The following is a 26956-nucleotide window of genomic DNA, read 5'->3' as shown; positions in this document are numbered from 1 at the left end:
GCTGCGCGGCTCTGTGATCCAGGGTAAGGACCGCTGCATAAGATCTGTAACTGCCCTCCCCCGCCACCAAGTCACAGAGCAACACCACCGCCCCCACCACACAGAACATGAAAACCACCTCCCAGACTGACCAGGATAACTAGTCACTGCACTGTATATGTGCCCTGCTGCTGCACCTGCCCCCTGCTAAAGGTGACTGTCCTGTCCAATGACCAAGGCCCTTCCCCCCCCTCCAGACAGACTCCCCTCCAAAAGAAGAGGATGGAAACAGAAATGAACAGAAACGTATTCTTTATTAACAACCGCACATGGAACGGGGGGGTGAAACTTGGACGGGGTCTTGTGTGAGGCGGGTAGGAAAGGACTTTTCAAATTTTGGGGAATGAGAGCCTTCTAGTGGTAGAGCAGTCCGCAGGGGTGGAGTGAAATTTTTCCCGGCCCCTTCCACCCCTCCGTGTTTGGACTTTGGGTGAGGGGGGTATGGGACTTGGTGGCGGGGCAGGGCAGTTACAGAGAGACTGCAGCGGGGCTCTCTCCTCCTGCCTCCGGTCCTGCAGAACATCCACAAGGCGGCGGAGCGTGTCCGTTTGCTCCCTCATTAGTCCAAGCAGCGTTTGAGTAGCCTGCCTGTCCTCCTGTCGCCACCTCTCCTCCCGTTCAATGTTTGCCCGGTGCATTTGGGACAAGTTCTCCCTCCACTGTGTCTGCTGGGCTGCCTGTGCTCGGGAGCATTCCATTAGTTCAGCAAACATGTCTTCCCGTGTCCTCTTCTTCCTCCTCCTAATGTGCGCTAGCCTCTGGGCAGATGTGGCTGTGGGAATTGGAAAAAGGGAGTGAATTCCTGAGACAGAGCAATGTATCTGTGAACAGAGAACATAGTCTTTCTCTGTGAACAAGACCATGCAGAGCACCTATCACACGCGCACTGAGGACAAGGTCGAATTTTCGGCCCTCGCCTACAGTGCCTGCGGTCTTGCTGTGGCGAGCTGAGGAGCAGGGCAGGACACCGGACTTTGTCTAGATGGCAAACATGGTAAGCCGTAGACTTGTGGCCGCTTAAAACTTTAAGAGTGGCACTGGCCTCCTTTCACATAGAAAGCAATGCGAGTCTCTGCTGGCAGCAATCCTGCAAGCATGAACTCTGGCCCTGTCCCAGCCCCTCGCGGCTGTAAACCGCGTGGCTGTAAACCGGCGGTTGCAGTTCTGTAAAGGGACGGGCAAGCAGTCCCAATACTAACTTTCCCCTACCTAATTCACAGCAGGGAGTCATGCCTGACATCACCCTCCTGAAGGTCTCCGAGAGCCAGAAGGAGAAGATGCTCCGGGACAGCCTGCAGAAACCGGGGCCATTTGCTGCACTGCTGTGCAAGGCCATGATCCCGGAGTACCTGCTGGCGTTGTGGCAGGGAAACGTGTCCTACCACGGGGGGCCTAATAAGCTGTCCCTGCCCAGGAACCTGCTGATGAGGCTTGAAAAACACCTGCAGGAGGTGTATGAGGAGTTCTCCCCGGAGGATGTCGCCTCGATCCCCGGTTACATTGACCAGTTCTTGGCTTAGGTGCCCTTGGAGGGACAAATGACTGCAGGGTTTTGGGCACTATAATCATGAAGCGGACATTGTGAGATTTTTTTAAAATGGTTCGGACTATATATTGAGGCGCCCAAAGACGGAGTAATCATGATACACTTTGCACTGATTCCCCTTTTGTTTGACTTTCCTGTTTACATGTTTTTAAGCACTTTACCCACTGTTAATATTTTCAATCTTCCTGTTTTGTTGCAAATAAATGTTTACATGTTTTAAAGCACTTTAGCTACTGTTAATATTTTAAATATGCCAGTTATGTTGTAAATAAATGTTTGGATATTTAAAACACTTACTGCTTGATCCTTCCCCTGAATCTGTGTCTGGGGTAACGGCTGGGGAGGGTTGGTAGGGGATCTCTGTCAGGGTGATGAAGAGCTCCTGGCTGTCGGGCAAATCAGCGTTGTAAGCGCTGTCTACTGCCTCGTCCTCCTCATCTCCTTCCTCCTCTTCCCCGTCCGCTGAGGAACCGGCCGCGGACAATATCCCATCCTCAGAGTCCACGGTCAGGGGTGGGGTAGTGGTGGCGGCCGCACCTAGGATGGAATGCAGTGCCTCGTAGAAACGGGATGTGTGAGGCTGGGATCCGGAGCGTCCGTTTGCCTCTTTGGTCTTCTGGTAGCCTTGTCTCAGCTCCTTGATTTTCACGCGGCACTGCGTTGCATCCCGGCTGTAGCCTCTCTCTGCCATGGCTTTAGAGATCTTCTCATAGATCTTTGCATTCCGTCTTTTGGAGCGCAGCTCGGAAAGCACGGACTCATCTCCCCACACAGCGATGAGATCCAAGACTTCCCGATCCGTCCATGCTGGGGCCCTCTTTCTATTGGATTGCACGGCCATCTCTGCTGGAGAGCTCTGCATCGTTGCCACTGCTGCCACTGCTGCTGAGCTCGCCACGGTGTCCAAACAGAAACTGCGCTTCAAACTGCCCAGACAGGAAAAGGAATTCAAATTTTCCCGGGGTGTGGCTGGTCAGAGCATCCGAGCTCGGACTGCTGTCCAGAGCGTCAACAGAGTGGTGCACTGTGGGATAGCTCCCGGAGCTATTACCGTCGATTTCCATCCACACCTAGCCTAATTCGATATGGCCATTTCGAATTTAGCGCTACTCCTCTCGTTGTGGAGGATTACAGAAATCGATTTAAGGAGGGCTCTATGTCGAACTAAATGGCTTCGTGGTGTGGACGGGTGCAGGGTTAATTCGATATAACGGCGCTAAATTCGACATAAAAGCCTAGTGTAGACCAGGCCCAAGACACCTAAGAGATTTGTGCATCTATTTCCCCTTATATTGATGAGGTGTGGGTAATCTAAATCTCCTAGGAAGCTTTGAAAATCTCAGTCTTAAACTATGATTATGAATTCTCATGTGATGTAATGAGGCAAAACAATTGCCATTTTCATCACAGTGGCAGTAGGCCAGTATTTGTTCCTTGCAATGTTTAGAAAGTGCTTTGAGATCCTCAAGCTTTATAAAAGTGACACACTCATTCACAAGCCTTATGAAAGCCATGCTGAAAAACACACAGCAATAACATGCTAAGAGCTGTGTTGTTCATCTCCAAATTAAGATTACAAAGCTACCAGACAGGATAATGAGAAAAGGGAAAATGCAGGAGCATCAAAGATTAAAAATTCCATTTAATGTATGTTTTAAAATACATAACATATTATTATAATTGCAATTTTACTCTCATGTGCTCTGTGTCCACATCTATTACAATGGTCTGCATGTTCCAACTAGCAGCATGTGCAGTAGCAAGGAATTAATCCACTTTACATGTTAATACGTTAACAAGTAAAAAGATCCATTTTAAAAGCCTTGAAAAATAAGTGACAACTTCAACCATAATTGTCAAAATACACGTATACAGAAAATTCCAGCATGCCATTAATGGCAGCGTACTTTTTTGGGTTGCCTTCAAACACTTCAGAAACAACCTGTTCAAGGTGAGTGGTAAACTGCAGTTTTATACCCTTTGGATAAATGTCACAAAGGATGCTACTAGTTTAGCCAAGCAGGGATCTCTTTAAGAACTGAAAAAATGATGTTGATAATGGAGTTTCAGTGTAAAAAAGAGACATAAGATCAGAATCCAGTCCAGTGTTCCATTCTCACTCTAATGCCAAAGGCCAACCAGAATAAAGTAAACAAACAGCATAAAGGATTAAAACTAAACTAAACCTCAGAAATGGTTTTCATAACCTAAAGTGGGATATGACATAATTCAAGGAAAAATAATTGAGGTACAATTCTTCAGGGGAATACACTGTGGTCTTTTCAACCTGTGGACTTCAGCATGCAGTACAGTATATGCTGGCTTGCTGTCCTCTGAACAACTACTTAGCCAGCCAACCAAGCTCCACTAGGGACAACTGTGCCCAGGCTGCTAGCGTTGATGGCTTACTTTCCTACTGGCCATATTGTGCCAACCTGCACACAGTTGCTTCCCCAGTGTTCCCATGGGTAGCAGCCCAGAAGAGGATGGAGCACATTGGGGCTGCTATTCCACCTCCCACAAATGAGGATGGGTATGAAAGGAGGGATGGGGAATGAGTCGAACCAAGGAACCAGGCATTAACACTGCACTAGGTATAGAGCTAGTGCAGGGTATTACCTCCTCCCCTCCAACTCCAATCCTGCACCTAAAATAAGGGGTAACCAGGAGGCAGACTGATTGTCCAAATCATAATCTGCTTCCCAGGCTGCTCCTGGGGCAGCACAACTATATGCTGCCCCGTACATTGGGGCTTGTGGCAAAGCCATAATTTAATCCTATGCTTTCTTGAGTGCCTAACAGAATGCATTATCACAGCACAAGTCATTATGTAGCTCTGAACATGTAGAGCCTGATACTGCACCACTGAATTCAATGGAAGTTTGGCCACTGATTTCTACTGCTACCAAGATTTTAACCTGTTATTAATACAGTACACATCTTTCAACCATACGTATTTACTGAAGTTGATGGTAGGGACTATGCAGCACCAAGAGAAATGTAAAGATAATTTTGTTTGATTTATATGGCTACACGGACACTTTTGAATTTATGATTTTTTATCTTCGGAGTATCCCTTGCAAGGGAGAGAATTGCAAGAGATCCTAACATCCTAACTAGCATTATCATGTTGTAATAATGTCAGAGCACGGCCCGCTACTAAGATTTGTAAACTCTCCTAGATCCTGATGCTCCTAGGGCTACACTTACATGTAAGTTATTAAATCAATTCAATGCTTTTGATTCCAAAATGACTCCTGTGTTGAAGCACTGTGCTGCGAGAAATCAAAGCGAAATCAGTTGGCAGCAACCAAACCTCTGTTAGTCAATAGTGATACTAAGAAGGAGACTCACAGAAACTGGATCTTTGATGCTTCCTTCCCCACAAGTAAAGCAATAGTTATCAATTTCAATGACCTTGCTGGATGATTTGTGTGCTTCTCACAACACAGCTGCAAATACCGCAGACTAGGAAAAGAAAGGGAGGTCTCATCTGGTGATGGCAGAGAATTATTGGATCGAGAAGAACCTTTGTCTTCAGAAGTCAGGAGGATTAAGTGCTGGCTGTGGTTATTGGGAAGGGAAGGAGAAGATGCAACTGCATGCTACAGCTGCCGTTACGTTTCCCACCAGCTCTGATCCTGCTTGGCGGATGTAACAGAGAACATTGACTTCTACTGGCACCTCTTGTATATTCAGATATATCTGATCAAGGAGGAAATTGGCTGGTCATGGCAGAAGAATCAGACACATTTTCCACCAATCTTTTTGTTTTTATCCTGTTTGGTTTTGCTCCCGTTTTCAGCTTGTTGTAACTGTCAGATTCACACGCAGATTCTCTCTCCCCTTCTTGCAATGTAATTTCAGAGACAGATGGAGCCTGAGCACACAAGTGCACACAGAGGTTGCAGAGTGAGCAAGGAGATTCCCCACTTCCCTTTGGGTCACCATGCCAAGGCTGGGCACAATTGCATTGGGATGGGTAGGCACTGCTGGTTGCTAATGGCACTAGTTACCTGGCAGGGGTGTAAGCAGGGCAGTCATCAGAGCTGGCCAGGGAAGTGGCAAGGAAGTACCATTTGCACCACCTACAAGGTTGGCAGAGCTGCTCTTCCATGACCCCCCCCCCCCCAAGGCCCCTTGAAAGAATGCTGGCTGAGCGAGTCCTGCTTCTTCCTTGGTTTTCCTGCAGCAAACAGCCCTTACACACATCCCTCTCCCCATGTGCCCCTGGCTGTAAAAGCCAGAATCCAGTCCTAAACATTTGCCTATTTGTTTTCTTTCCAAATCCAAATGCAGGAAAGAAAACAAGCAGATGAACAACAGATGATGGTCCGGATTCTGCTCTTGGCCTCAGCACTGTAAATCTAGCATAACTCCATTGCTTTCAGTTCAGTGACTCAGAATTCACTTTGGCGTAAGACAGAGCAAAAGCTGGTGTGAAGTTTTTAGTCCCTTCACATTCTCAGCAATGTTTTTTCCCCAGGCAATTTTTCTCCAAAGTTTTCCTGACCCACCTGGCAAGCTTCGTCCACGCAGCAAGAGGCTGAATGCTGATTACGTGTGCAAGGCTCAGCTGCTGAAATCTGTAACAGTAAGCAGAATTTACCCCCTGACCTTTAACTTCCCCTTCTACTGTGACTCACAGGTTTGTTTCCTCAAAACACAGAGCAGTTTTGTGGTGCAACAAACTTTACCAAGATGATACAAAATGATTTACAGAACTACTCCATTTTGTATTTCCAGGAGATTTCTCTGTGTTACATTCTACAGAACTATTCCTTTCAGAGCAGATCCTGCTCCTCTTCCGCACATGGAGTAGTTCCATCAATGGGATTGCTGGCAGAGTAAGCTATTGCTCAACATGAGAAAGAGTGGCAGGATCTGGTTCTTCAGTAATACATCAGAATTCATACTGACAGCTTTCAGCTCTTTAGCCTTTCCATGCACTGCAGCAGTGACGAGAGAAAACAAAGAGCAGCAACAGTTTGGCAGGATCACTATCAGTATACAGAGGAGCCCAAAGAATTGTTCATTTCCAACCATCCCTAATGCAGAGGTGACAGATTAAATGATAGTCACCAGTGATCTTCAGTCAGATTAATATCTGTGTCAACTGTTTGCACCTTTACTATTCTGCTGCTGGTGAAGGCAAATACTAATTTGTGGGTTACCCTGCCTAGCTGCTATAAGGTTTGCACCAGTGGGGAATCACCAAGTCTAGGCCTACCCTGGCCATGGTTTCTTCCAAAAATTCCAACTCCTTGCCTCGCCTGCCCCCTGCACCAGGACTTCTGCAAAGGATGCACAGTGTCCATTTTCCTTCCTTTCCCCCTTGACTTTGCTCTCACTCCAAATGAGGGTTGGGAGAAATCAACCATTTTTGGAAAGAATTGGATACCAAACTCCACTATAAAGACAAAATCCATTAAAAATTATACTAGATCTCACCTCTGTGACAAGTAGTTCATGGTTTATTTTTTAATTAGCAACTATGCTGGCTGGTGTTGAGGTTACAGCGATGGCCTGGCTTACTCCCCACTCACATGGCTTACCAGTTTCCAGCTGCCATGATCAAGTTCCCCTAAGACTGATGTTTCCACTGAATCTGCACAACAGCAGGGTGCATGCAAAGCCAACCAAACTGCTCACATTCCATTTGCCAGAAGGGTTGATAAGGTTAATACCAGTATCCCCAAGAATGCTGGACCACTTGTGATCATCAAAAATGGCTGCTCACATGTTTTGCCATCAAAAGCTTCACAGTGCAGAATAAGTGATCTTCTGGTGAAATCTTTGGGTTTTTTCAGCTACAGCTAAAACTGTATGATGACCCTCTAGATCCACCTATCTGAGGTAACTGAGTCATGTATAGGTTGTAGTCAATATTTCCACTTATTGGCAAATTCATTTGTATGAATCAGTGATAGTTTTAAAAAATGGAGGGGGGAAGCTGGTAGCAAAAGCCACAGATGGCTTTAATAGAGTTTAGGGGACCATTAATAGAGTTTAGGGAACCATTAACTCATTGAGTCTAACCTCCTGAATAAACACAAGCCATAGAATTTCACCCAGTTACTTATGTATTGACCCCAATAATTTGTGTTTGACTAAAGCAGATCTTCCAGAACTGCATCATATCTTGATTTGAAGTTATCAAGAAATAGAGAATCCCTTGGTAGTTTATTCAATGATTAGTCTGTTTCAACTGCTAATCTGCAACGACCTCCTCTGGGGCTGCATAATTATCTTAAGTTATATGTAGATGTTTAGGGTTCAAAACACACAGTGTTTCCTGTTAATACTCATGGCAGATGTTGAATAATCTGATTTTCCATGTGATTTTACACCCACCTGTGATTTTAACTGCAACACATATGGAGGAACTCCCACACACTTCTTGTCACAAAGTTATATACAAAGTCGAAGTGGAGGCCTCTTGCAAAACTGTTGGCCACAAGACTCAGGTTTCTGTAGATGGGACATGTCCAGAGATGTCACATCATGAACAGATTCCAACTAGTCAATAACTGTTTTTCCCCTGGGATGACTTCAAATGCTTTCAGTATCAATGGATCAGTGTACAAATACAATCCAAGTTAGGTTACCAGCATAACCTGCCTTCATATAAAGTGTATTTAACATTAAATATCAACAAGCCAAATACCCTCACTAAAGAAAACAAGGGGAAACTGAACAACAAATCATCAGCATAACTAATAATATATTGGATCATTGTCAATGCAATGGGGTGCAACCTAGATGAGCGAAGGATTGAGTCACCCCCTGCCCTGTAACCCTGGGTGCCTCAAATTCTTTGCTACCATAACTCCCTGCCTTAGGACATTCACAGTCAGCAACAAACATGCAGGTCATGCCCTGTGAGTGTCTGTATATAACTACAGCCCTGGTCCAACAACTCTGACCCCAGCAGCCTGCCAGCAGCACACCAGTTACAGTCCCTGGTCGCTACCAGCCTGGGTTACTGCTTGCAGGGTGACCCCAACACACTTCCAGTTCCTAATTTTTCCCAAATTGTGTGCTCTGTAATGTCTAGCACTCTCCTGGACAGCTCAGAGGAATAATAAGGTCTGTTTGTCTCCCTAAAGAGACAAAACACATCACAGCTTATTCACTCAACTGGGATAAATATGCCCTTCATTTAAACACTGCACTAAGTTGGTTTATAGTTAATAAATTTATGTTTACTATAGGACATAAGTTAAGTGATGCCAAGAAAAAGGAATACTGTTAGAAAGAGTTACAACCAAACAAAAGTGAAAACATACATCTAAAACTTTATCTATCAAGGTACAGGCGTTGTTCAAGATGGTTTATCACCTATATTTAGTTTCCAGAGACTTCAACCCCAGACTTTAAAACGTAATATCAAGTATCCATGGTTCCTCATGTAGAGTTAATGCATAAATTTCACAATGATATTAATCACCATTGTGTCATTAGCTTTCAGAAAAGACCTCATTCTAGACACTTTCATAATACAGTAATATTGTATACAATCAGTTGATTCAATTGGTTATCACTTGAGGTTCCACCCCCTGTCTTTATAGACCAGTAAACCTTTGAAAAAAATTCTTCTGAGGGTTATCCCTCAAAGTAAAGTCTATTCAATCTGTGAGGAAGGTGGTGAAGGAAGCTCCATGCTCTTTCTTTCTCCACTTGTTATCTTAACAGATTTGTTTACCTATTTTGTAAAACTGGACCTTCATTGTCTTTTTCTGAAGATCAGGCTGGTCAAAGAATCAAATACACATTCCTTTGTCTAAAGCAGACTTGTTTACCAACTCCCCCGACATGCCCGCTTTAAGCACTCTTCAGTCATAATTCTAACATATATCCATAACTCTTAATACCCACCACATACATCTATCATGCAAGAATATTAATGATCAGTGAGTTATTGATTTTCAAATGATACCTCACAAGGCATATTTTGCTCAAAGATTATTACATTAGTGCATCGAGTGTGACTATGTGGTGCTTAGTATCACAATTATATCAATCAACAGTCTCCATAATCTCACTGGGAAAATATTCAAGTGCAGCTTTAGAGCGGTCTGCTCTGTTCACTTGAAATTCTGGAGCAGATAATACCTACTAGACAGGCAAAAAAACAAAAAACAAAAAAACCTTCCATGAAGGTGCATTGGAAAACATAATTTTATTTTCTTGTAGCAAATATGGTAAAAAGAAACAGCAGTGACTTGGCTTTTACTTCATGTGTTAAACCATTTTGTCCACCTCCAGTAATTATCTAATCTAATCTGTCTATCTATCTATCTTCCCTCTAGTGAGCTCACAGCAGAACTCTAGACAAGTCTGATGTTCGCATCCAGCATATTTTTACTTGTACAATACTGATTGGCCATCAGTCAGTAATTCAAAGAATAGCCCACAAAACTAAAGGGAAATAACAGACATAATTTTACTTTGTGATATGATTTCTTCATTTTAATATTGGGTATGTTTTACAGATTACTACATACTATAATGATTATTTGCTTCAGTGTGAGTCCATTATACCTAGTTTCTGATGGAGCAGAGTTGATTGGGTAATCTTTCAAGGTTTTGGTTAGTGGCCGGGAGGTGGGGTGGGGGGGGGGTGAGGGGCAGAGGCTGCTTATACCTCACAATTCTTTCCAACTGAAAAAAAAAAGTGCTTTCTATATTCTAAAGGTCAGACTGATAAATTTTCAATGTTAATTGTACTGTACCAAGTACTAAGGGGCAGATAATCAGCTGGTGTAGATCAACTTAGCTCCTCTGATATCAATCGAGCTACATTGATTTACACCAACTGAGGATCTGACCCATGGATTTTAAGAAGCTTTTTTTAGCATTGTTTCATCTTAGCACCATGAGGTATCAACATCTTCCCTCTTTTTTTTCAAACCTGCAGTAATAATTTTGCTGAGAGAAAATCCAAATACATCTCTTATTTACAATGCAGTTCATGTTTTGTCCATTCTTGTTGCAGTTTGTAGGTAGGTTGTTTGTTTTAATCTTCTTTCTGAACAATACACATTTCTGCTTTGTCACATCTTTCTATTTTTTCATGCTGTCCTCCTGCCTTCCTGTTGAAGTATAATTTAAACACACTTTCAGAGCTACAATTTTTTCTTTTAATAGAAAATTAGCTGTCTGTTTTGTGTTGCTGGTAAGTGAGTTTAATGTTTACCACTATTACACCACAAAGCCAAGAGTTGAATCCAATATCAATGAAATAGGGTTAATGAGACATGCCCTTCCCTTTTTCAATGTTTTGAGATCTCTGGATGAAGAGCACTCTATTAGACGTATTATTTATTCATAGCTTGGGAGCTTTTGGATATGGACAATTTTAGAGATAGGTGTAAGTCACAAATATTCAAATTTCCTCACAGTTCAGAGGTGCTAGGAGCCAAAGTTCTGGCTTGGGTCTATTTTTAAACTGTTTTGGTTCACTAATATCAGGGGCAAAACTCTTTCCCAAAGAGATGTCTAGTTCACTCTCATCAGTGAATGTCCATCTTTTATTTGTCTCTAATGGCCATTTCCTGGAATAATTTCTGCACTTCTTTCCATTTCTGTCTCTCTAATTTTAGTTCTTTGGACTCATTGATATCTTAAATCCTCTCCAGGCTTTGGCAAGACAATAACAGCACTTCAAGCAGGAACTAAGCCCCTACAGTCCACCTTCAACAAAACTTCCTTGTGCTCTTTGACACTATATTCCCAGAAGCTCAGCTGGGTCTGTATGTGGATTGGCGACCTACAGAGATCACCTAGATGCTGAAGGACATGTTGAATCAATACTGATCCAAATTCCTCCTTTCAACTGGACTGGTATACATGCACTGATCTAACTAGGAAGAGACTATCAATACAATACTTTCAGTTAACTGATATAACATTTCCCCCCATTGCTGAAATACAGCCACTTTGGTGGTGAAATGCAGTAGATGAGATATTTTCACTTTGCCCCTGAGTGCATCGCATCACATCCTGATGCGTCTACAAGGGGGCATTTGAACATTCAAAAAGCAAGTACACACATTGGAATTAGGCCAGGACCCAAGGGTTTTACCAACCTTCCTCTTGCAAAGAGAAGCATGCCATTTTCAACTATCACAGGTGGTCAAGACCTTAGTTTTACATTTAAACTTACAAACGGCACCTCCAGAAGCACAGAGTTCCTTAACATCATGGGCCAAATTCTCCTTGCATTTACTATGGTGCAAATCCCCACTGGGAAAAGAGCCAGGGGCTTTAAATAGAAGCTATATTTCAATTGTAGATGAATGGACTCCTGTATTTAGAGTATGCTTTCATATATTGTAGAATAAAAGGTATTATCATCTGCCTTTTCTAGGGAATCTTTTATTAACTATTTACACCATTCAAATTTCAACTTTCATACTTCTTTCCATACTTACCGACCCTTTGGTCTTTAACCTAGGGACATCTCCATTTAGCCACAAACATTTATTTTTAACTTCCTGTAAACCAGCAATAAAATTATACAGTTGATTAAATCGTTGACTAGTGTTACAAGCACCAAGTCTTAACCTTTGTACAAATTCCTTTACCTCAGCTCTGACTTTTATTCTTATTTATAATTTTTCTGTAGCTTTTTGTTTTTTAAACCATTCTCACTTCCGTTTTCAACTCCTCCTCGCTTGTAAATTGTGTTGCTCTTTTATAAGGTTTAGCCATCTTTCCCAAGACCTAATTAATTTGCACATCAATTACTCTAATTGACAACAGGTTTAACACATTTCTTGGTTATAAGCTCAGACACTTGCTAAGAACGAAGCCCGAAACCTTTAAAAAAAAAAACCCCTCTCTTTGATTAAGTAATCTTTAAAAAGCTTTAAAGGGAAAGATCTGTACAGCAAAAGCAGAGGGAATCCAAGTGGCACAAGACCACCATGTTCTAAGCATTATTTAAATTCCCCTGAGCATTATTTAAGAACCTATAAGTTCTGGACTACAATCATGAAAGCACTTCAGGCTTTTAAAAATACATACTATTTATTCAATTGTCACGTAAATAGCTCCTCTGTTCAGATAACTTTCAAAGGATACATTATTAGTGATTTTGCTGAGCTGTAAATACAGATTTATAAATGTTTATAAAATCCATATTATAAACTATCTAATATAATTTCATTTTTGTCATGTAATCCATATGGCATTTTGAAGAGAAAATATTGCCGTGCATAACCAGTCTATTGGAAACCTCAGCATTATGCCTATTTATTTAATAAAAACATTAATGGTCTGATTCTGATTTCACTTGGGCTGGTCCACTCACGTGGCTCTGACTGTAGTATTAGTGCCTGGTACTGAGAATAAGGAGCAAATTACTGTTGGTTGTTCTGATGGCTTATAAACATCACTTTAATTTGGGAAGAGTATGTATACATGAGAAAAAACTATCTTCAGATATATGTTGCAATTAGAGCTGTTAGGAGAAACTTTGACAGAACCATATTGAATCAGAACATGCAGTTCCATCAAAACTGAAATGCTTCACAAAACAGGACTCATATTGCCAACATTTTCTTTTTGGAGAAAACAGGAGGGGATTAAAATAGTGTCAAAACATCCTATTTTGATATATTTGGAACAAATGTTTCCATATTTCATTTTGAATTTTTTTGTATTATCTAAAATAATACAAAATTTAAAAAGTCAAAATCAAATTGTGTCAAAATGAAATATTTCAAGTGACTTAAAACACGTTTTTTAAATTTTCCTTTGCAGGGAATTTTTGAAATGTTCAGGGTTTTGTTCCAATTTGGAATGAAGTCAAATTTCAAGATTTCAAACTCCTTTGTGAAAATGCAATTTTTGTCCTCTGCATAGCTCTTATTTCAATGTTTAAATGAATTTTTTTCTGCCCAGCAAGCTAAAAATGAAAAAAACATGCTTTGCTGTGAATGCATTATGAACTTACTTGAAAATATTGTTGTTTGCAGTGTTGTAGTTGTGTTGGTCCCAGGATATTAGAGAGACAAGGTTGGTGATGTAATATCTTGTATTGAACTAACTTCTGTTGGAGAAAGAGACAAACTTTCGAGCTACACAGAACTCTGGGCCCAGGTCTTCAGCTCAGAGCTGGAGGAGGCCTCTGTGTGGCTCAAAAGAGTAGGAATTATGAAGTTAATGAATTTAAATCACTATATAAGTGCTATATCTCATTATTCTGCATTAATCCATTTAATATTGAAAATCTATTTAAAACATTTATTTTATAAATTATTATTGGAACTATTTGACTGGAGTATGGAAACTTTAAATCTTTTCCATTGGGCTCCCTGGTGACAATGCTGCAATTGATGTTGTTCTTCAGAGTGGTGGCTGCCACCCATAGTGTACTGGGACCTGAAAAGATCCAAGTATATTTCAGTTTGTGTATGGGGAGACATCTGCCCTAACTCACAGCAGGGCAGTGCTGCAGAACTCACAGACAAAGAACCCATCTAGTGTTTGTGACAATATTTTATTTACTTTTTAAAGGGATTTTATTGCTTGTGGAAGGTCCCAGAATAACAGCAATGGAGTCTGAACAGCTCTCTTTACACACAAAGTAAGTACAACACAATTTCCCCCCTTACTGCCTGAGCTTTGTTCTGGAGAAAACCATTGTAACAGGCTAAGGTTCTGATTCTGCAGGGAGAGCTGCATGGATGGACCCCCATTGACTTCAGTGAGGCTCCAGCTTTGCTTGAGAGACTGCCTAACTTTATATTGGTTGCCAGTTATGATTGTGATTTTAGTGATGTGGAAAATAAGAAATGGACTCAGACAACCATCTCATTTTAAACAAGCTAGCAATGGTTATTACCATTGATAGGTCATCTTTCAACTGATGACCCAGAAGTGAAAGGTTCCATGTCTTATGACCAATCCTTCGAGTACATCCAATGTCCCAACATTCTCTCCCATGATATTCTATTTCTCTCAATCTCAAGGTACTGCACAATTTGTGCAGATGCAATCACTACATTTTTTGGCATTGCTGCTGTTCCTGGTGGTGTCCGTGTAGCTGTTACTGTTTCATAAGTCTCTTTTGTAGTTCCTGATGTTTCCAAAATGTATTAAATTTCATGAGATGATCCAGCTGGCCTGGAAGCTGAGGGGATGAAAGAGGAGGAAGGATGACATGGTCTCTAGCACCTTGTTTATGAGAACATACTTTCAGCAATCTATGTTTGTACGGAGTGTTAGCATCATGTTAATTCCATCTCTGAAATGTGGATTAAGCAGCTTTGCCAAAAATATTAATCTTCTAAACATTTCAATGTGTTTAAAGCACTAAGATGACTTAGAAACTCTAGGTCAAATTCTGCCCTCTGTTACAACCTTGCACGCTGTTGCTAGGTGGCATTTGAAGACACTGCTTTCCCATTTTCCATAACTAATTCCCTAAAGCTTCCAACTACTAAACAAGGACATACCAGTGTGTATTTCTGGGGAGTAAATATACTCCTCTAGATTGCTGTCATGATGAGGTCCTAACTCTTTCACATCCTCTCTGAAGTCCATAGCTGTCTCCGCTCTGTGGCAGTGTAGTGGGGTGGTCAGCCTGCGCTGGCCCTGAAGGGGTTAAAGCAGCCCTGGAGAGGGCTGCAGCTGGGAAAGCTGATGGGGAAAGCAGGCACAGCTGTGACCAGGTTAATCAGCACACAGCTGGCCCTAATAAGAGGGCTGTGGGCCAGAAACTAAGACACACTCTCTCTTTAGCTTCTTGAGAGAGAAGAATCTGGCTGTCAGGGAGTGAGACGGGTACCTGAGGTGGAGCCATGCTGGGGAAGGGCAGAGGGAGCTGGGGAGCTCCAGCCAGGAAAAACCCCAGGCTGCAGGCCTTGCAAAAAGGGCCAAATAGGTAGTGGGGCTGCAGAGGGGCAGCCCAGAGATAGGCAAAGGCAGCAGGTCCTAATCCCCCTTGCCTATGATGAGTGGTTTACAGACTGCAGTCAGCCCCAGGGAGCGGGGGCTAGATGATGACTGGCAGTAGCCACTGAGGCAAGGTGGATGTAGAGGGTTGGGGGTTCCCCTGGGAGGGGAGACCCAGAGCGAGGGGGTACCGTGGTGGGCAGAACCCCTGGGCAAAGGGCATTGGGGTCTGGGAGGGACACGGGGCCGGTGCAGGTGAGACACAGGCCTGCAGAGGGTGCTTTGGGCTGGAAAGAGCTCATTCCCGAGACGGCCAGCAGGAGGTGCCGCCTCGGTGAGTCATTGCCGCGCAACAGGCAGACACTAACCTACTTCTCCCCACAGGCAGACAATAACTTACTTCTCCCTCTCTCTGTTTCTCACTGAAGGATGAAGAGAGAAAAGACAGATGAAGCAGCTATCTGACCCAACACTAGTCGTGATAGGTGAGAATATGAAAAGCCCTGCTCTGGAAACCTAGTTCTATAAGCAATGTGTGAGGACGTGGCAGATCATGGCAGGAGTCACATGACACAAGCTATTCAGGGAGAGAGGTTGAAGAAGGGACACCTAATGAGGGAAACTGGCTATGAAGACAGAGAGAGAGAAGAGAACTCAGGGAAGAGGGAGAGAGGATGGAGTCTATGGGGAAGAAATGATTTAGGAGTGAAGTGACCCAATGGGGGCAAGAGAAAGAATATCCCCAGGGCTGTTTAGATGGTGGATGAGATAGGAACCTAGATGGGTGGAAAGAAGTGAGATCAAAGGAGATGCATGATAGAAATGATCCACAAGGAAAAATATAATTAGAGGAAAGCTATCTCTACACTACGAGCTAGGGTTGTGATTCCCAGCTCACATACATGTATCCATGTGAGTATGAAGTGAAGCTAGAGTGAAGAGAAATAAAAAGCCAAGCGGAAGAAAAAAGCAAAGGGAAGCCTGTAAATCCGTTATCTTCACTTTCTGTATAGGAAGTTCTGCAGTCAAATGCTATCAAATTATATGCCTACAGAGAGTCTGCTTTTCTGTATCAGGAAACAAAGAGCTATAACTCTGAGAGATGAGTTGGACCTCTCAGCAATTGTCTGGGGTCTCTTCCTTTTTTTTCCGGCTGATTTCAGTGCAAGTGCACAGATGTAACTGAAAACTTTTACCCATTTAACTACATTAGGATCTTCTCCATTTCCAAATTCCTCCTTTATGTTTTCCAGTTGCAGGTATTAGCTAAAAGGCAGCATTATGCCTGTATCTACAATTTTACTGTTGCTTTCCTGAGTTTCCCATTAATAAAATTTGCAGTGAGGTCAAAATCTGCCATTTGACCTTTGCTTTCAAACATGGAGCTGTTCAATATTCCAGAACATTCCAGAATTTGTGGCAATAGAATATGTTGTTCCAATGGCCTGCAATCTCCAATTTGTAGTGACCTTTTTTAACAATTCATCTCTTAATTCAAAATGTTCAAAAGAAAAATGTACACAATTATTTTTTAAAAAACACAAAAATACCAAGTAACAATAAAAATACAGTAGAATGATAAAAACTATGAGCCAGACAGGTCCTTGGCCTTATGCACAAGTGTACAAGAGAGCAAGGGTCTAAATAAGTAGCTGTGCTCTAGGGAGTTGTAGGTTTACTCATCCTCCAGACCAGACAGTCCAGCTGGCCCGATTCACAGGGAGAACACACTGCACCAGTGTAAAGTCTGGTGCAGCTTGCAAAAGAGCTCTGCTTCCACAATATGACTATGTATAAAGTATGCCTTCTGCATATACAAATATGCCCATTCATCATAAATATGTTCCATCTTCCGATTCCATTCCCCCAATGCGCACACACACACACACACACACACACACACACACACAAAAGTGAAAGCAGAGATTCACCAGAAGAGTAATATACTGTACATATATCACTGGTCACAATTTCTTTGAAATTTGAAACTTCAAAATTTTTCACTGAAATTTCAAATAAAAAATGAAATGTGGTCCTGTTTTTGTTAGCTATAGAACTGGATGAATTATTTGTAATTTCAGGGGGCAGGGTGGAGGTTGAAATTTTTACATTTTATTTCATGTTTTACCTGCCCTAGATATTGGCTTCTATAGTCGGTAAAACAGCCTTATAATACATCATATTCTTATTTCAAAATCTGGAGTAATTATTGCTCATTGATCTTCTTTATCAACAAGGAGTCAGGGCCAAATAGAATTCTCTTACTGAACCAGTCAACACAGCATAGTAGCCTGTGAAGGACTGCATGGTTCCAGTCCTACAAACACTTACACACACTTCCTCAACTTTACTCATACGAGTAGGCCCATTGACTTCAATAAGATTAATTGCACGAGTAAAGTTAAGCACACACAATTTTTTTGCAGAATCAGAACTATGTTGTTATAACAATTAATACTGATTATTATGTTATTATATATGGTAGTGTTTACCATGTGCTAGACACTTTCCAAACATTCAAGGAGAATAGCCCCTGTTCTTAGTGGCAAACAAAGGTGGGAGGAAGCTGGGGAGATAATGGTAGCAATACTGGGTAAATTAGGCCTTGCCTACAATCAAACTTGATCTGTTACAATCAAACTTGACCCACTGCAAACCCATATTGGACCCTCTTATTTAGGTTTAAGAGTAGCTGATTTCAGTTTATCTTAACCCTGTTTCTAACTTACTTCAGCTAAACTGTTTGCAGTGTTGTTGTAGCCATGTTGGTCCCAAGCTATGAGAGCAAAAAGGTAGTTGAGGTAATATCTTTTATTGAACCAACTTGTGGTGGTGGAAGGGACAAGCTTTCAGGCTAGCTCTTCTGTGACGCTTGAAAGCTTGTCCCTTCTAGGGTGACCAGATAGTAAGTGTGAAAAATTGGGACGGGGTGGAGGGTAATAGTTGCCTATATAAGAAAAAGCCTGCAAAATTGGGACTGTCCCTATAAAATCAGGACATCTGATCACCCTAGTCCCTTCCACCAACACAAGTTGGTTCAATAAAAGATCTTACCTCACCTGCCTTGTGTCTTTAAGCTAAACTGCAATGAGCCTGGTTTAAACCAAAATCAGAGTGTCCACCCTGTATCATGATCAGTGTAATTGGAGGCAGAAGGCCCATGTTCCCTGGAGGGAGTATTACTGAGGGAAGCCACGAAAACAGGGAATATGAGGCGCTGGCATGGAAGCAACACAGCCACATGGACAGAGGAGTGCACAGGGTTTAATAAAGTTCCACTTGTTCCACTGAACCTACGTTCAGTTTCACTGTTTGCTAATGAGCCAGATGTAGCTATTTTCATCAATTTAACTAAATCTGTTTAAAATTCCACCTTTAGTGAAACCAATGCAATTTCACATGTCAACAAGTCCTTACCTACAAGTCATTTTGACTCACTGTAAGAGCAGCATGGCAGTGCTGAGACATACATGTGGACAGGATAGTAGCTTTGTGCATGACAGCAGGGAGGACATACCCTGTGTGGGGTGGGAGGGACATTTGGTAGAAGGCATGGAGATGACTACATGAGAAGCTAAGAAACAAGCAGATGAGCTAGGAACATTAGTGGAATGGAGGTGGTGATGGGAAGGCAACACTTCATATGTTGGGCTTCATAGTTAACCAGATCCTTCCCTGAAATGTAGTTAAGGAAGGGTGTGCTACTAATGGAAAACAAAGTGTCTAGCACAGGGGCGGGCAAACTTTTTGGCCTGAGGGCTGCATCGGGTTACGGAAATTGTATGGAGGGCTGGTTAGGGGAGGATGTGCCTCCCCAAACAGCTAGGCGTGGCCTGGCCCCCACCCCTTATCCCCCTCTGCTTCTCGGCCCCTGATGGCCCCAACCCAGGACTCCTGCCCCATCCAACCCCCCTCCCCCCATTCCCTGACAGCCCCCGGAACCCCCGCCCCTGACTACCCCCCATCACCCATCCAACCCCTCCTCTCATTCCTGACTGCCCCCCCCCCCGGAACCCCTGCCCCATCCAACCACCCCTTCTTCCTGTCCCCTGACCGCCCCTGGAACCCCTGCCCCTGACTGCCCCCTGCTGCCCCATCCAACCCCCCCCTCCTTCCTGACTGACCCCCCGGGACACCTGCCCCCATTCAAGCCCCCTGTTCCCCACCCTCTGACCGCCCCGACCCCTAGCCACACCCCCACCCCCGACCACCACCCCAAACTCCCCTGCCCTCTATCCACCCCCACGCCCCCTCCCCCCACACACACCCTTACCCTGCTGCCTGCAGCACCGGTGGCTGGCAGCGCTACAGCCACGCTGCCCAGAGCACCAGGACAGGTGCCTGGCTGGAGCCAGTCATGCCACCGCGCAGCACAGAGCACCGGGTCAGGCTGGGCTCTGCAGCTGCGCTGCCACAGGAACTCACAGCCCCGCTGCCCAGAGCATTGCGCCGGCGGCACAGGGAGCTGAGACTGCGAGGGAGGGGGAACACCAGGAGAGGGGCCGGGGGCTAGCCTCCCAGCGCAGGAGCTCAGGGGCTGGTCAGGAGGGTCCCGTGGGCCAGATGTGGCCCGCAGGCCATAGTTTGCCCACCTCTGGTCTAGCACAATGTGCTCACAAAATTATTAATGTAATTCCTTGAAGAGAATTTATCATACGGTGAACCTACATATAGACAGAACCTATATCTATACAAATATACTGGACCATTATGAAAATAAAATTAGTGTAAGTACATATTTTCAATTATAAGATGCTGCAAGTGCATACAAGGATTAGCAGAAACTATACGATATTACAAAGTTATTTTGCGAAATAATATGTCATGGCATTAGTCACTAAACCGCAATACACTTGCACAATGGCATGCAGTTAAGGTTGCACTTTGCTTTGATGGCCTAATCCTTAGGAAGTTTTGATTTTCCATTAAAATGGTGTTTCAGGCCCAATGTCTCATAACCCTTCCTGAGTGATACAGTAGTTACGTTATCGGTTCATACAAGTTTGTAAATGGCCCTTTAGACACTGCTTTCTAGATTTGTATAAAAAGAAATATAGTGATAAGAAAGCTTCACGGGCTTCAGAAGTGAAGTGAAGTGAAGTTCAGATAAGCAGCTGCTCTGATGGATCCCGCATTAGGAAAGGTGAGATATTTCCACTAGCTTTGTCAAGCAAGTTCTTTTAAAACAAGAGATCAAAAGTAGCAGATAAAAAATAATCCAATGATAGAGTGGGTGATTGTCCCAGGGAGAAATGTTCACATATGCCCCTTTGTGCTGTTTGAAATCTATAATGCAGCCAAGGTGAGTATTACTATACAGTACTGATCACAGAGTGGATAGCTATGCTGGGGGAGAGCTATAGGAAGCAGGAAACGTAAGTGTTAAAGTTTAATGAAAGGGTAACAAACGAGCTAGTTCACTGTTCATGAGTGCTGGCTCTGGGTGGAGTTATTCTGATGCTCAAGTTGATCTTTTACATACCCCTCTAGAGAGGGAGGGGAATATAGCAGTACAGGCACTTTTTTTTTTTTTATGAGGAATGCTATTGGGTAAATAGCAGATGGTTTATGTGTTCTGAGGGACCTTTTCACATTGTTCACACCTCTGGCAGACAGACAGCTTGCTGCAGCTCGAGTTTATAGGGACCCTGATTTGATGGAGTACTTGTAGTCCTCTCCCGGCTGTTTTCCCCCTAAGCAACAAAATGGTGGCATAAAAGAACAGGGAGACTGCTTCCATTATTATTACTATTGAATTGAATTGTGGTGGTGCCTCGAGGCCCCCATCAGAGACCAGGGTCCCATTGTGCTGGGCACTGTAGATGTGCATAACAAAAAGGCAGTCTCTGCCCCAAAGAGCTTACAATCCAAGTACACATTGAAAACGATTTCCCGTGGAACTACGGATCTTTTCACCATCCATCATTTTAATTTCCACTTCATTTTCTTCTGTTCCCCAAAAAATCTGAGGGAAAGTTCATAGACAAAAATATTTGTTTAAGCGAAAACAGTAAAAACACCTTATTAATTCTGTATATAATTTTCATACAACTCTTGCAAAAGACATAAACCTTTTACAACTTTTAAACTCTAGAGTCAACATACAGAAAATTAATGCTGTAGGGGTGTTTGTGGTTAAAATCAAATGTATTATTGCCAGTACTCACAGTTGGAGGGATCCTACCAGTAATTTTATTTGTGGAGCAGAGCATGGGGTGTGAGGTAGGAATGGTTGGGGCTGAGAGGAAAGAGTTTAATGACTCTTAAAGACTAAGTATACGTTATGAGAAAAAACACATTTTCCAATTATTTCAGAGTGATAAATTAAGGGAGGAAAGCCAAAGGAATGTGTCAACATTTTATTTAATAGAGATGTTTGATCCAGGTAATGAGGGCTGGATCAGTTAATATAAAGCATTGTTCTGTTGATCTTTACATTCCTTTTCTCTCTGGAAGGGGACAATATATACATGGTGATGGAAGTATCACACACATTTTGCCGATTCAGCTGAGTTTTGACTAAGAACTCCAAAATTTGAATGCAAAGCCAGATTTCCTGCACCTGTAAAGCTAAAACAAACATTTCATGAGACAACCTGCTTTGGGGAGAATGCCTGATTGCTATAGAGCTGGCAATATGGCTAGAACAGACTGTCTTTCAGTACTCTGCTTTTTCTGCTCCTAGATCACCGGGAACATAGAAGTGCAGAAGTTTTTGAAAATGAAAAATAATTTCAAAACTAAGGAAATCAAATACTTTTTTGAACCTCAAGGATTATTTTGTCACAGCTGGGTGTAGGTGGCAGTGCCTAATGGGTGAAGCCTGAATATGGGGCTTGGAACCAGGGCAAAGGGTCAGAATCGGAAGTTGGAAACTAGGCACAAGGGTCAAAGCTGGAGTCCGAACCAGGAGCAGGGTCCATCATAGCAGCCACATAGGAATCATCTACTTGCACAGACAACCTCCTGGAGTCCCATCCAGTGCTTAGTGCACTTTGACCAATCAGAGATCCCGGAAGCACTGCCAATTAGGCCCTCTGTATGGCACATCCTGTGGCTCTTGGGTTCACAAGGCTCACGGCCCATTGATTGTTGTTCTACCACAATTGTTGGATGTCAGTGTTGATGTCACAATTGCTCAGGGGCCCACAGGCCCAGGTTCTAGACCTGAGGATTGAGAATGGGACATTGGAGTGGGTGGGATTTTACTTTATCCTTTTAATTGCATTTTACACAGGAACAAATAAAATGTTTGAAACAGAAATTACTAATATATTTTCCAGAGATGTAACTAGGCATTTTAGCACCCGGGCTAGGTCTACACTACAGCGGGGTTCCGACCTAAGGTACGCAACTTCAGCTACGTGAATACCGTAGCTGAAGTTGCGTATTTTAGGTCGGCTTACCTGGCGGTGAGGACGGGGGAAAGCCGACCGCTGCCGCGCTGCCGCCGACTCCGCTGCCGCCTCTTGTCGAGGTGGATTTCCGGAGTCGACGGCAGAGCGATCAGGGATCGATTTTACCGTGTCCTCACGAGACGCGGTAAGTCGATCCCCGATAAACCGATTGCTACCCGCCGGATCGGCGGGTAGTGAAGACGTAGCCTCGGAGAGAGCAAGCATATTTGCACCCCTTCTTTTGTTGTTGTTGTTAATTTTCCATCCCATTTTTCTGCCCCCCTGGCTTTGCGCCCTGGTCAGCTGCCCTGCTTGCCCTGCCCTGGTTATGAGTCTGATATTTTCTCCTTCAGACCTGCTCAATTTACTGATGCTGGGCCAGATCCTCAGGTTTTCCCCTCTATCATTACTATGGCAAACTCTCACTGAAGTCAATAGGATTTTTCCTTATGAATTTGAGTGAGATTTTCAAAAGTACCCAACTTTGACCTTATTCTGTTCCCAGTGAAGTCAATAACACAACTCCTACTGACTTGGGTGGCAGCAGAGTTAATCCATTGCTGAGCACTTTGGAAATTCCCACTCTTAAAAGGAATTAAATCATTAGGCTTCTCTTAAATGGCTCTAAACACCTGTACAATTTATTATCAGGATATCCACTCTATAGGCTACTTTTTGAAAACCATCATTTATAATTCTATTATAGAACTTGAGAGAATTATGGGCCTGCTGTAGAATTCTCTGGGATGGTTCAAAAAAACCTCTAGAATCTATAAAACATTATCATTTTTATTAGATTCTATAGGACATTTCCATAAATCATATGCTAAATGACAAGTAAATGTTTGTAAGCCATTCAGAACATAATGCTGCATGTTTTAGACAGCATTCAAACAGTACTTCAAACAGTAAATATAAAAGTTTTCTTAATGTACATGACTAAGTCATGACCAACCAAGTCAGACAAGATAAAAGAGAAAGAGTGACCTCTGCTGGCAACAGGAAAATCTGTTGCTGTTTTTTTACTAGAGGCAATGGACTAGAAAGGTATGGGTTGTCCTTGAACAAGTTAAAGCTCAGACTTGAGCTTTGTTTGGCAATCCCAAAAGAAAATCCTGTCTGCTTGCCTGGTTTTGGGACTCTAATAACGATGTTCAGGAAATGGCATTTTAATATACTTTGTAAAGTTTAATGAGTGTAATTATTAATAAAAACAGATAAAATGCACAGAAGATGCTTTCTGCTGGGGTTTCTGTCATCATTCAGCCTAATTATTTTTGAAGTTTTGCCCATCAAATGATGAACATGCAGTTTGTGAAATGTCTGGAATAATTAGAATAAATGAGGCTGTAGTGTGAACCTCTGAGAAGCCTCCCATATCCATTAAGAGTTCTCCTCCTAATGTGCATGTATAAGTAGGGCCCTACCAAAGTCACGGCTCTGAAAAATGCATCACGGACCATGAAATCTGATCTTTTGTGTACTTTTACCCTATACCATACAGATTTCACAGCAGAGACCAGTGTTTCTCAAACTGGGTGTCCCAATTCAAAAGTGGGTTGCAGGGTTCTGCACTGCTTTCAGAACTGGGTGGCCAGGGAGTGATGTCTGCTAGCCAGGTGTCCAGTTCTGCCAACAGCAGTGCAGAAGTAAGGGTGGCAATTCCATACCGTGCCATCCTTATTTCTGCGCTTCTATTGACAGGTTCCCAGCCAGCAGCTGCTGCTCTCAGGCTGTCCAGCTCTGAAGGCAACGCCACCACCAGCAGCAGTGCAGAAGTAAAGGTGCCAATACTGCGACCCCCCTACAATAACCTTGCAACTCCCCCCCCCAACACAACTCCCTTTTGGGTCAGGACCCCCACAGTTACAAAACTGTGAAATTTCAGATTTAAATATCTGAAATCATGAAATTTATGATTTTTAAAATCCTATGACCATGAAATTGACCAAAATGGACTGTGAGTTTGGTAAGGCCCTATGTATAAGGTAGCAGGAGTAGAGAAATTTATTTTATGGAGGGTAAGGTGGCACTGCTGGGATTGGATAAACCTTGTAAAATGAAATTTAAGCATTTGGAAATAGTAATATAGTGAAATAATAATACTTTGCACTTTTATAGCAATTTACATCCTAGGATCTCAATTGAGCTCCTTGGTTTAAATTTGGGATTTAGTGGTAACACAATAATACATAATATGTGAACTATATATTTAAAAAGCTAATTTCTGTTACCATTTTCCATAGAAGCAGCATGAATTGACTTGTCTGCTAAGCTAAAGGAACGAGATGGTTTACCAAAACAGCGTAATAAGCAATTAAAGTAATACAGTGGCTACACACTTATTGTGTACTGACTTGAGATTATACCCTTTATTTCAGTCAAACAATTGTCCAGGCTTGTAGCTGTATCCTGGATTACAATTATGTTATTACTTCAGAATGTTTTACCATTGCCCAGAGGACTCTTCCATTTGCTCCACTCTAATACCCTGTCTAACCAATATCATGTAAAATGTCCTTTCTTCCAAGTAGAAATTCTTTGAGGTCCATCTACATCACTTCTTAATTAGCTGAAGGTATCAGTACAGTACTCCAATCCTTGTCCCCCCGAGTGCACACATACACACGCAGGCACACAAGAGAGAGAGGACAGGTTGAAGAATTGAACCCAACTTTCTCATGTGGTGCTCATATATTGATCTAGTACCATGCCATCATGAAAAGGTTTTTTTTTTTTCGTGTATCTGAGAATTCAGGTTTAACAAGATATGGCCTGAATCATAAAGTTTCCATTCCAGCCAACACTTACGAGAAAGTTTCTCACCCTTGACTCCTGTGATAATAAAATAATGCAGCATCTCTGGGAGTAAACAAAATTCATGAGAGTCACTCACTGCTATCCAGACTATAGAATCACTTAATAATGGGATAGAAGCTGTGGCATTCTAATTCAGGGACCTTCCTATCAAAAGACACCGAGCTCTAGCAAAATATAGAGGAAGCTATTTCATTCACAACGCCAGCCAGCAAAATCTTTTTCTTTCATATATGCAGATACATCCCCAGAGATTATAAGGAAGACCTGACATTCTGATCTGTGAGGAACCATGATTATCTTTCAGTCTCTACACCACATTTTTACTCCCTATGAAGAGATTATCTTTATTAAACCTGCTGTGTTTTACACAGGGTACCTTTCAAAACAACGCCCTGAGTTCTTGGCACTCCTCTAATCATCCTATGGAGTTCAGGGAATAGTTCTCCTACCTGTTACAAATTGGTCAGTGGGACCAGAAAGCTGTCTTCCAATGCCACCTGTCTGACTGTTAATGAAGTAGTAACAACCACCTTGAAAACCCATGTTTAGAAATGCAAAAGAGTTCCTGGATCCTTTGCCAGAACTATCAGTATCAACCCAGAGATAATTGGGGCAAAGTCTCTTGGTAGTCAGAGGATTAAGACACAAAATAAACTATCATTGTTGATGGATAAGGAGTTGCAGCAGTTGGTAAAAGAACATGAGAGCAAGAAGCGAAACCAGGTCATAGAAAATTGCAGTGAACTTTAAAAATGCAATCAGAATGCTACCTTTAGAATTTCCCAGAAGTAAGTTCTCTCTTGAGAGAAAATATTACGTCTGAGGTGATCTTTACAATAAGCTAATTCTGATTCTTATGGGAAATACTTTTTATTTTCGGAGGGGGTGGGGAGATAAAACTTTCTATTAAAGAAAAAAAAATCAAACTCTTCCTGTTGGGAACATAAATGCAAGAGGGGGGAAATGTGTTGTGTTACAAGAAATCCTTCCAACATTGTCCTGTCACATCATAAAATTCTGAGCTCAGGTCATAAATTGCCTAATTCAATGTGGGTTTTTTTAATTCCATTTGGAAAAACTTCATGTACGTGTTCTTTTTATGACTGGAAAGGAGAGTGTGAAGACCTTGGAAATGACACATTCAAGAAGTGAACACCCTGGAGCCCTACCTCCTTCAGCCCACATCTAGTAAGTTGCTCATGTTCACTAAGCAGTTAGCAATGTATGTATGTGAGCACAGGGCTCTGAA

This window comes from Terrapene carolina, unplaced genomic scaffold, assembly GCF_002925995.2.
Source record: "Terrapene carolina triunguis isolate 2854851 unplaced genomic scaffold, T_m_triunguis-2.0 Scaffold88, whole genome shotgun sequence".
Classification (NCBI taxonomy): Eukaryota; Metazoa; Chordata; order Testudines; family Emydidae; genus Terrapene; species Terrapene triunguis.
Note: the sequence above shows the minus strand (reverse complement) of the source record.